At 39.7% G+C, this 12,573-nt stretch overlaps 1 protein-coding gene across 2 annotated transcripts in view; it reads right to left on the bottom strand.

Moving 5' to 3' along the window:
- Window positions 1–12,573, bottom strand: part of LOC124794981 (zinc finger protein 665-like) — a 162,927-nt gene that overhangs the window by 87,291 nt on the left and 63,063 nt on the right. The gene's annotated exons all lie outside the window — the stretch shown is intronic.

The raw sequence follows: 12,573 nt of genomic DNA, 5'->3' as shown, positions 1-12,573 counted from the left end.
AAATTAACAAAGTCTGAAATTTCAGTTACACATGGCATGATACAATCAGAACACAAAAGAATTTTATTCATATTGCAACAATAATAGTATTTTCATGCACACCATATTGATCAAATCCAAGATGTATCCAAATATGGCTACCACCACAAATGTACTTCAAAGTGATGAAACTAAAACATAATCATCAAGGATATCAGTTCTAAACAGCACAGCAATAATTAGTTTATTATCTAGATGTAGTCTCAAAACAAGTGAAAGCAGATGTCCGTGTATCAGATCAGATCATTCTGTTAAGGTAATTTACATGATCAGGGCTTTTACTTCAAAAAAGGTCAACTGCTGTAGTTAAGTGACTATACAGTAAAGTAATAAGTTACGTGATTACACACACACACACACACACACACACACACACACACACACACGCACGCACGCACGCACGCGCGCGCGGTGTCTGAATCATTAGGTGTAATCTCTCTGTGTTTTAGCAGATAGTCACAATTTCAGTTTTGCAATCTGTAACTGGAGTCAGCCCAAGCAACTATTTCATGTGACAACCAGTGCCAATGGAAAACTTAAGTTGGTTTCTGATTACAAACAACATTATTTTTAATGTGATATTTTATGTGCCCATCCACCAGAGCAGTTTGAATTAGAGTAGTGTGGCATTCATTTTAGCAATATGTAGTAACAGGAACAGTAAAACACTAAGAACAACAAACTACAGCAACGACTGTAGTGCTGCTGCACCGTGATAACAGACAGCATGCAGCTAGGTGGTATGTGACACAGGGGCAAATGGTTCATGTTTTACTGTCACTGTTAATACATATTGATAGGAACAGAAAAATATATAAAAAATGATAACACAAAAAGTAGCACAAAATTAGCAAGTTTTGTAAGATAACAGAAAATCTGCAATTTTAATGAAATATCATCAAATTTCCCAATATCTGGCATAAAAAATGTTATAAATCTAAGGATGATACTTTGCCAGTACTCATAAGATAGTTATTGAAATGAAACTGTATTGTGTCTTCTTTTCTCCTCCCGGCCGAATGAGACTGGTGTAAAACTTTAAAATGTCACTTCAATTCCTGAGTAGCAAACTACATGTGACATCAAAATAGCACACGAATTGACAAAAAAGTATCACTGAAACTGGGGAGAGGGGAGGTCGGGGGAACAAATTTGGGAAAAAAAATTGATAAAATAAAGAAACTGACTTTGGCAAAAAATGAATGGAAATTGACAAAAATTAGCACCAAAGCTTGAGGGAGAGGGGGAAAAAAAGCAAAAAAAAAAACACCGAAATGCATGAAAAAAACCTAATTTTGCAACAAAACTGCACTGAATCTGCCAAAAATTAGCAGCAAACTCAGCAAAAATAATAACAAAATCAGCTGCCAAAAAATGAGACCAAATCTGTAATTAAAAAAAAAAAAAAAGAAAAGAAAAGAAAAGAAAAAAAAACTGGAAAATCCGAGTTAAGCAAAAATTAACACTGAATTCGGCAGTAAATTACACGATTTTTTCCTGTTTCTACATATCAATATAAAAACTGAGTGGCAACAATAACCATATCCATAAGCTAAAACTAAGCCTCAGTGATTACAGCAGAGTGAACAAACACCAGGAAGGAGTAAGAAACAAACCGCACTACAAGTATTATTGCCCAAATGAAATTAGTCAGCTGGTTAGTTCAAATTGCTACAGAGAGCATGTTGTTTTGTCGTCTTCAGTCCAGAGACTGGTTTGATGCAGCTCTCCATGCTACTATTTCCTGTGCAAGCTTCATCATCTCCCAGTACCTACCGCAACCTACATCTTTCTGAATATGCATAGTGTATTCATCTCAGATCCCTTAATCAGGCAGGTCGGTTAAAAAATTTAAAAAAGGGAAATGGGTACGTTAAAGTGATATATAGTGGGAATTAGTTAAGTTCAGTGGCAGGAAGAACAAGACTTCTGGTCAGATGAATACAGGGTTATAAATACAAGATCAAATAGGGGTAACGCAGGGGTAGGTTTAATAATGAATAAAAAAAATAGTAATGCAGCTAAGCCACTACAAAAAGCATAGTGAACGCATTATTGTGGCCAAGATAGACACGAAGCCCACGCCTACTACAGTAGTACAAGTTTATATGCCAACTAGCTCTGCAGATGATGAAGAAATTAATGCCATATATGATGAGATAAAAGAAATTATCCAGATAGTGAAGGGATACGAAAATTTAATACTCATGTGTGACTGGAATTTGACAGTAGGAAAAGGGAGAGAAGCAAGCATAGTAGGTGAATACGGATTGGGGGAAAGAAATTAAAGAGGAAGCCGTCTGGTACAATTTTGCACAGAGCATAACTTAATCATTCAAAAACTTGGTTCAAGAATCATAAAAGAAGGTTGTATACATGGAAGAATCCTGGAGATACTAGAAGGTATCAGATAGATTATATAATGGTAAGACAGAGATGTAGGAACCAGGTTTTAAATTGTAAAACATTTCCAGGGGCAGATGTGGACTCTGACCACAATCTATTGGTTATGAACTGTAGATTAAAAGTGAAGAAACCGCAAGAAGGTAGGAATTTAAGAAGATGGGACCTGGATAAACTGACTAAACCAAACGTTTTACAGGGTTTCAGGGAGAGCATAACGGAACAATTTACAGGAATGGGGGAAAGAAATACAGTAGAAGAAGAATGGGTAGCTTTGGGGGATGAAGTAGTGAAGGCAGCAGAGGATCAAGTAGGTAAAAAGACGAGGGTTAGTAGAAATCCTTGGGTAACAGAAGAAATATTGAATTTAATTGATGAAAGGAGAAAATATAAAAATGCAGTAAATGAAGCAGGCAAAAGGAACACAAACGTCTCAAAAATGAGATCGACAGGAAGTGCAAAATGGCTAAGCAGGCACGGCTAGAGGACAAATGTAAGGATGTAGAGGGTTATCTCACTAGGGGTAAGATAGATACTGCCTACAGGAAAATTAAAGAGCCTTTGGAGAGAAGAGAACCACTTGTATGAATATTAAGAGCTCAGATGGATCCCAGTTCTAAGCAAAGAAGGGAAAGCAGAATGGTGGAAGGAGTATATAGAGAGTCTATACAAGGGCGATGTACTTGAGGACAATATTATGGAAGAGTATGTAGATGAAGATTAAATGGGAGATATGATATTGTGTGAAGAGTTCGACAGAGCACTGAAAGACCTGAGTCGAAACAAGGCCCCGGGAGTAGACAACATTCCATGAGAACTACTGACAGCCTTGGGAGAGCCAGTCCTGACAAGACTCTACCATCTGGTGGGCAAGATGTATGAGACAGCTGAAATACCCTCAGACTTCAAGAAGAATATAATAATTCCAATCCCAAAGAAAGCAGGTGTTGATAGATGTGAAAATTACCAAATTATCAGTTTAATAAGCCACAGCTGCAAAGTACTAACGCAAATTCCCTACAGACGATTGGAAAAACTGGTAGAAGCCCACCTTGGGGAAGACAAGTTTGGATTCCGTAGAAATGTTGGAACATGTGAGGCAATACTGACCTTATGACTTATCTTAGAAGAAAGATAAAGGAAAGGCAAATCTACATTTCTAGCATTTGTAGACTTACAGAAAGCTTTTGACAATGTTGACTGGAATACTCTCTTTCAAAATCTGAAGGTGGCAGGGGTACAATACACAGAGCGAAAGGCTATTTGTACAGAAACCAGATGGCAGTTAAAGGAGTCGAGAGGCATGAAAGGGAAGCAGTGGTTGGGAAGGGAGTGAGACAGGGTTGTAGCCTCTCCCCAATGTTATTCAATCTGTATATTGAGCAAGCAGTAAAGGAAACAAAAGAAAGGTATTAAAATCCATGGAGAAGAATTAAAAACTGTGAGGTTCGCTGATGACATTGTGATTCTGTCAGATACAGCAAAGGACTTTGAACAGCAGTTGAATGGAATGGTCAGTGTCTTGAAAGAAGGATATAAGATGAACATCAACAAAAGCAAAATGAGGATAATGGAATGCAGTCAAATAAGTCGGGTGATGCTGATGGATGTAGATTAGGAAATGAGACACTTTAAGTAGTAAAGGAGGTTTGCTATTTGGGGAGCAAAATAACTGATGATGGTCGAAGTAGAGAGGATGTAAAATGTAAACGGGCAATGGCAAAGAAAGTGTTTCTGAAGAAGAGAAATTTGTTAACATTGAGTATAGATTTAAGCGTCACAAAGTCGTTTCTGATTGTATTTGTATGGAGTGTAGTCATGTATGGAAGTGAAACATGGACGATCAATAGTTTGGACAAGAAGAGAATAGAAGCCTTTGAAATGTGGTGCTACAGAAGAATTCTGAAGATTAGATGGGTAGATCACATAACTAATGAGGAGGTATTGAATAGAATTGGGGAGAAGAAGAGTTTGTGGCACTACTTGATTGGAAGAAGGGATCGGTTGGTAGGGCATATTCTGAGGCATCAAGGGATCACAAATGTAGCATTGGAGGGCAGTGTGGAGGGTAAAAATCGTAGAGGGAGAGCAAGAGATGAATACACTAAGCATATTCAGAAGGATGTAGGGTGCAGTAGGTACTGGAAGATGATGAAGGTTGCACAGGATAGAGTAGCATGGATAGCTGCATCAAACCAGTCTCAGGACTGAAGACCACAACAACATGCATCTCTTTGTCTCCTTCTATGATTTTAACCCTCCACGCTGATCTCCAATACTAAATTGGTGATCCCTTGATGCCTCAGAAGATGTCCTACCAGCCGATCCCTTATTCTAGTCAAGTTGTGCCACAATTTTCTTTTCTCCCCAATTCTATTCAAAACCTCCCCATTAGTTAAGTAATCTATCCATCTAATCTTCAGCATTCTTCTGTAGCACCACATTTCAAAGGCTTCTATTCTCTTCTTGTCCAAACTATTGATTGTCCATGTTTCACTTCCATACATAGCTACACTCCATACAAATACATTCAGGGAGACTTCCTGACACTTAAATCTATACTCGATGCTACCAAATTTCTCTTCTTCAGAAACACTTTCCTTGCCATTGCCAGAGTACATTTTATATCCTTTCTAGTTCGACCATCATCAGTTATTTTCCTCCCCAAACAGCAAAACTCCTTTACTACTTTAAGTGCCTCATTTCCTAATCTAACTCCCTCAGCATCACCCAATTTAATTCGACTACATTCCATTATCGTCAATTTGCTTTTGTTGATGTTGACCTTATATCTTCCTTTCAGGACACTGTCCATTCCATTCAACTGCTCTTCCAGGTCCTTTGCTGTGTCTGACAGAATCACAACGTCATCAACGAACCTCAAAGTTTTTATTTCTTCTCCATGGATTTTAATACCTACTCCAAATTTTTCTTTTGTTTCCTTTACTGCTTGCTCAATATACAGATCGAATAACATTGGGGAGAGGCTACAACCCTGTCTCACTCCTTTCCCAACCACTGCTTCCCTTTCATGTCCCTCGACTCTTATAACTGCCATCTGGTTTCTGTACAAATTGTAAATAGCCTTTCGCTCCCTGTATTTTACCCCTGCCACCATTAGAATTTGAAAGAGAGTATTCCAGTCAACATTGTCAAAAGATTTCTCTAAGTCTACAAATGCTAGAAACGTAGGTTTGTCTTTCCTTAATCTTTCTTCTAAGATAAGTCGTAAGGTCAGTATTGCCTCACGTGTTCCAACATTTCTACGGAATCCAAACTGATCTTCCCCGAGGTTGGCTTCTACCAGTTTTTCCATTCGTCTGTAAAGAATTTGCGTTAGTATTTTGCAGCTGTGACTTATTAAACTGATAGTTTGGCAATTTTCACATCTATCAACACCTGCTTTCTTTGGAATTGGAATAATTATATTCTTCTTGTTGTCTGAGGGTATTTCGCCTGTCTCGTATATCTTGGTCACCAGATGGTAGTGTTTTGTCACGACTGGCTCTCCCAAGGCTGTCAGTAGTTCTAATGGAATGTTGTTTACTCCCGGGACATTGTTTCGACTCAGGTCTTTCAGTGCTCTCTCAAACTTGTCATGCAGTATCATATCTCCCATTTCATATTCATCTACATACTCTTCCATTTCCATAGTATTATCCTCAAGTACATCGCCCTTGTTTAGACCCTCTATATACTCCCACCTTCCTGCTTTCCCTTCTTTGCTTAGAACTGGGTTTCCATCTGAGTTCTTGATATTCAAACAAGTGGTTCCATTTTCTCCAAAGGTCTCTAATTTTCCTGTATGCAGTATCCATCTTTTTCCTAATGATATATGCCTCTAAATCCTTAGATTTGTCTTCTAGCCATTCCTGTTTAGCCATTTTGCACTTCCTGCCGATCTCATTTTTGAGACGTTTGTATTCATTTTTGCCTGCTTCAGTGACTGAATTTTTTTATTTTCTCCTTTCATCAATTAAATTCTGTATCTCTTCTGCTACCCAAGGATTTCTAGTAGCTCTCATCTTTTTACCTACTTGATCCTCTGCTGTCTTCACTATTTCATCTCTCAAAGCTACCCATTCTTCTTTTACTTTATTTCTTTCCCCCATTCTTGTCAATTGTTCCCTAATGCTGTCCCTGAAACACTCTACAACCTCTGGTTCTGTCAGTTTATCCAGGTCCCATCTCCTTAAATTCCCAACTTTTTGCAGCTTCTTTAGTTTTAATCTACCATTCATAACCAATAGATTGTGGTCGGAGTCCACATCTCCCCTGGAAATGTTATACAATTTAAAACCTGGTTCCTAAATCTGCCTTACCATTATATAATCTATCTGAAATGATCCAGTGTCTCCAGGCCTCTTCCACATATACTGCCTTCTTTCATGACTCTTAAACCAAATGTTAGCTCTGTGCAAAATTCTACCAGGCGGCTTCCACTTCTATTCCTTACCCTAATTCCATATTCACCTACTACGTTTCCTTCTCTCTCTTTTCCTACTCTCGAATTCGAGTCACCCATGACTTATAATTTTCGTTTCCCTTCACTATCTGAATAATTTCTTTTATCTCATGATACATTTCATAACTCTCTTCGTCATTTGCAGAGCTAGTCAGCATACAAACTATTACTACTGTGGTAGGCTTGGGCTTCGTATCTATCTTGGCCACAATAATGCGTTCACTATGCTGTTTGTAGTGGCCTACCCACATTACTATTTTTTTATTCATTATTAAACCTACTCCTGCATTGCCCCTATTTGATTTTGTATTTATAACCCTGTATTCACCTGACCAGAAGTATTGTTCCTCCTTCCACCGAACTTCACTAATTCCCACTATATCTATCTTTAACCTATCCATTTCCCTTTTTAAATTTTCTAGCTTACCTGCCCGATTAAGGGATCCGACATTCCACGTTCCGACCCGTAGTACGCCACTTTTCTTCCTCCTGGTAACAACTTCCTCCTGAGTAGTCCATGCCTGGAGATCCGAATGGGGTACTATTTTACCTCCAGAATATTTCACCCAAGAGGACACCATCATCATTTAACCGTACAGTAATGCTGCATGCCCTCGGGAAAAATTACGGCTGTAGTTTCCACTTGCTTTGAGCCGTTCACAGTACCAGCACAGGAAGGTCGTTTTGGTTAGTGTTAGAAGGCCAGATCAGTCAATCATCCAGACTGTTGCCCCTGCAACTACTGAAAATGCTGCTGCCCCTCTTTAGGAACCACACGTTTGTCTGGCCTCTCAACAGATATCCTTCCGTTGTGGTTGCACCTACGGTACGTCTATCTGTATCGCTGAGGCACGCAAGCCTCCCTACCAACGGCAAGGTCCATGGTTCATGACGGGACAGGGACCATATACGGTGAGAAAAATACACAATGAGATGTGGAGCTGAAATATGAAGTTGTGATCTGCAGTATCATGAATTCTTCAATCCTGAGACTAACTTAATTTTAATAAGGTATACTACTGCTCAAAGCTTTCAATGACATTATTAATTGAATAAAACAAAGGAGGATGACATGTACTCACATGTCCCAACATTTTTCTTATCACACATGCAATACAGTAGCATACTGGTACACAACTTCTAGATTTTTGCGTTACATTCTACACTCCATTTGCCAACAGAGCACGAAGTACACACACTTCTACTGACTGCACATAGGCGTATGACTCCTCTGGTGTTTAATTATAAGAATTTACGCGATCTGATAACAGTGCACTGTTTTGCAAAAGCATTCCCCATCATTCACCACTGCTCGTTTGGCATCTAATTTAGGAACTGATTATTCATAGGACCTCCCCCCATGAACCATGGACCTTGCTGTTGGTGGGGAGGCTTGCGTGCCTCAATGATACAGATAGACGTACCGTAGGTGCAACCACAATGGAGGGGTATCTGTTGAGAGGCCAGACAAACGTGCGATTCCTGAAGAGGGGCAGCAGCATTTTCAGTAGTTGCAGGGGCAACAGTCTGGATGATTGACTGATCTGGCCTTCTAACACTAACCAAAACGGCCTTGCTGTTGTGGTACTGCGAACGGCTGAAAGCAAGGGGAAACTACAGTTGTGATTTTTCCCGAGGGCATGCAGCTTTACTGTATGGTTAAATGATGATGGCGTCCTCTTGGGTAAAATATTCCGGAGGTAAAATAGTCCCCCATTCGGATCTCCGTGCAGGGACTACTCAAGAGGACATCGTTATCAGGAGAAAGAAAACTGGCATTCTACGGGTTGGAGCATGGAATGTCAGATCCCTTAATCGGGCAGGTAAGTTAGAAAATTTAAAAAGGGAAATGGATAGGTTAAAGTTAGATATAGTGGGAATTAGCGAAGTTCGGTGGCAGGAGGAACACGACTACTGGTCAGGTGACTACAGGGTTATAAACACAAAATCAAATAGGGGTAATGGAGGAGTAGGTTTAATAATGAATAAAAAAATAGGAGTGCGGGTAATCTACTACAAACAGCATAGTGAACGTATTATAGTGGCCAAGATAGACATGAAGCCCATGCCTACTACAGTAGTACAAGTTTATATGCCAAGTAGCTCTGCAGATGACGAAGAAATTGAAGATATGTATGATGAGATAAAAGAAATTATTCAGGTAGTGAAGGGAGACGAAAATTTAATAGTCATGGGTGACTCAAATTCGACAGTAGGAAAAGGAAGAGAAGGAAACATAGTAGGTGGATATGGATTGGGGCTAACAAATGAAAGAGGAAGCCGTCTGTTAGAATTTTGCACAGAGCATAACTTAATCATAGCTAACACTTGGTTCGAGAATCATAAAAGAAGGTTGTATACATGGAAGAAGCCTGGAGATACTGACAGGTTTCAGATAGATTATATAATGGTAAGACAGAGATTTAGGAACCAGGTTTTAAACTGTAGGACATTTCCAGGGGCAGATGTGGACTCTGACCACAATCTATTGGTTATAAACTGCAGATTAAAACGGAAGAAATTGCAAAAAGGTGGGAATTTAAGGAGTTGGGACCTGGATAAACTGACTAAACCAGAGGTTGTACAGAGTTTCAGGGACAGCGTAAGGGAACAATTGACAGGAATGGGGGAAAGAAATACAGCAGAAGAAGAGTGGGTAGCTCTGAGGGATGAAGTAGTGAATGCAGCAGAGGATCAAGTAGGTAAAAAGACTAGGGCTAGTAGAAAACCTTGGGTAACAGAAGAAATATTGAATTTAATTGATGAAAGGAGAAAATATAAAAATGCAGTAAATGAAGCAGGCAAAAAGGAATACAAACGTCTCAAAAATAAGATCGACAGGAAGTGCAAAATGGCTAAGCAGGCATGGCTAGAGGACAAATGTAAGGATGTAGAGGCTTATCTCACTAGGGGTAAGATAGATACTGCCTACAGGAAAATTAAAAACACCTTTGGAGAAAAGAGAGCCACTTGAATGAATATCAAGAGCTCAGATGGAAACCCAGTTCTAAGCAAAGAGGGGAAAGCAGAAAGGTGGAAGGAGTATATAGAGGGTCTATACAAGGGTGATGTACTTGAGGACAATATCATGGAAATGGAAGAGGATGTACATGAAGATGAAATGGGAGATACGATACTGCGTGAAGAGTTTGATAGAGCACTGAAAGACCTGAGTCGAAACAAGGCCCCAGGAGTAGACAACATTATATTAGAACTACAGATGGCCTTGGGAGAGCCAGTCCTGACACAACTCTACCATCTGGTGAGCAAGACTATAATAATTCCAATCCCAAAGAAAGCAGGTGTTGACAGATGTGAAAATTACCGAACTATCAGTTTAATAAGCCATGGCTGCAAAATACTAACATGAATTCTTTACAGACGAATGGAAAAACTGGTAAAAGCCAACCTCGGGGAAGATCAGTTGGCATGAAAGGGAAGCAGTGGTTGGGAAGGGAGTGAGACAGGGTTGTAGCCTCTCCCTGATGTTAATCAGTCTGTATACTGAGCAAGCAGTAAAGGAAACAAAAAGGAAGTATTAAAATCCATGGAGAAGAATTAAAAACTTTGAGGTTCGTTGATGACGTTGTGATTCTGTCAGACACAGCGAAGGACCTGGAAGAGCAGTTGAATGGAATGGACAATGCCCTGAAAGGAGGATATAAGATGAACATCAACAAAAGCAAAACGAGAATAATGGAATGTAGTCGAATTAAGTCAGGTGATGCTGAGGGAATTAGATTAGGAAATGACACACTTTAAGTAGTAAAGGAGTTTTGCTATTTGGGGAGAAAAATAACTGATGATGCTCGAAGTAGAGAGGATATAAAATGTAGACTGGTAATGGCAAGGAAAGCGTTTCTGAAGAAGAGAAATTTGTTAACATTGAGTATAGATTTAAATGTCAGGAAGTCGTTCCTGAAAGTATTTGTATGGAGTGTAGCCATGTATGGAAGTGAAACATGGATGATAAATAGTTTGGACAAGAAGAGAATAGAAGCTTTCGAAATGTGGTGCTACAGAAGAACGTTGAAGATTAGATGGGTAGATCACGTAACTAATGAGGAGGTATTGAATAGGATTGGGGAGAAGAGAAGTTTGTGGCACAACTTGACTAGAAGAAGGGATCGGTTGGTAGGACATGTCCTGAGGCATCAAAGGATCACAAATTTAGCATTGGAGGGCAGCGTGGAAGGTAAAAATCGAAGAGGGAGACCAAGAGATGAATACACTAAGCAGATTCAGAAGGATGTAGGTTGCAGTAGGTACTGGGAGATGAAGGAGCTTGCACAGGATAGATTAGCATGGAGAGCTGCATCAAACCAGTCTCATGACTGAAGACCACAACAATAACATATTCATAGGTGATGACAATTGTGATTTCTCGTAGCCAATGACAACTGTTAAGGAAGCAATTACCAACACTGAACAAGTTATTTGTTTCTGAGCAGTTGCTAAGACCATGCAGATGAAATAAACTGGACAATGACACCTTTCTTCCCCCATATGTCTTGGGAATGGTGATACCAGCAGTGTATTCATCTGAAATACCCTAGTGGAACTAGCTTACCAAAATCCGTAATCCGTAGCAGTATGTTAGACTGTACAGAGGCAGAAAGAAACAAACGTCTGAGTGTAGTGTCCTGTTGACAAGAGATTGTAAGAGACTAGGCACTTTGTCTGATGCGAGGGAGATGGAAAGGAAACTTGTTGGGGCATATTCGAAGTTACATGTAGACCTAGATGAGCACAAACCCACTCCTCCCTAATGAGAATCTAGCATCTCATTCACTGAGCCACTTGGCTCAGTGCGAGCACTCGCCAAGAGACAAGATGGAAAATTATAGTGGTTCCAGATGTTACGATTTTATTGATTCATAAAATATGCCCATTCGGATGAGAAAGATGATAATCAGATCTAGATTCTTATTAAACCTAGAGCTGCTCCATTTCACTTTCGGCTTCCAAGCCTGTGTCTGACACCCTACGGGTATAAATGTAGATGTAGATAATGTACTGTTACACTACACACAGTCAAGTATGTACAAAAGATGATTAACAAAGTGGCAGGCCATTTCTCTACGACGAACCGAGTATTGCAAGATAAGTGGAGTCTAATGGTCTAAAACCAGCATATCACCAGAGTAAAAAAAGTGAAAAATCAGTCATGGATCATCTTTCAACATTTGCACAGCATTTTGAGCGTGACAAATGTTGCTCCCACTACAGTGTAACTGCTCACAGTGCTAGGTGTATCACGATGACAAGACAAAAGAAAAGATGCAAGAAGAGGATATGTTCCTCAAAAAGGCAAGGACTGAACTATCATCTAGTATCGTGATGCTAAGTGGTTTTTTGGACTCCAGTGGTGTGGTGCTAACAGATTATGCTCAACACTGTCAAACTGCCACAGAAGCATACCACTAAAATCTTCTGCGACATTACCAGAGGCTGTTAAAATGAAGTGTTGCAGGAAGCTGTCCGAGGGAGTCTTTACCCTAGCTCATTCTGTACAGGTTGGTCATATATGCTTCTTGTTTGGGCTATCAAGTTTTGCTTCATTCTCCCATATTCCCCTAACATGGCACACAGTGACCCCTCCCTCTTTCCACAGATCCAAAATCATTCCATCATACGCATTTACAGAATGATAAAGAGATTTTTTC

This window comes from Schistocerca piceifrons, chromosome 4, assembly GCF_021461385.2.
Source record: "Schistocerca piceifrons isolate TAMUIC-IGC-003096 chromosome 4, iqSchPice1.1, whole genome shotgun sequence".
Taxonomy (NCBI): domain Eukaryota; kingdom Metazoa; phylum Arthropoda; class Insecta; order Orthoptera; family Acrididae; genus Schistocerca; species Schistocerca piceifrons.
The sequence above is the reverse complement of the archived record's forward strand: the minus strand, read 5'-3'. Positions and strand labels throughout refer to the sequence as shown.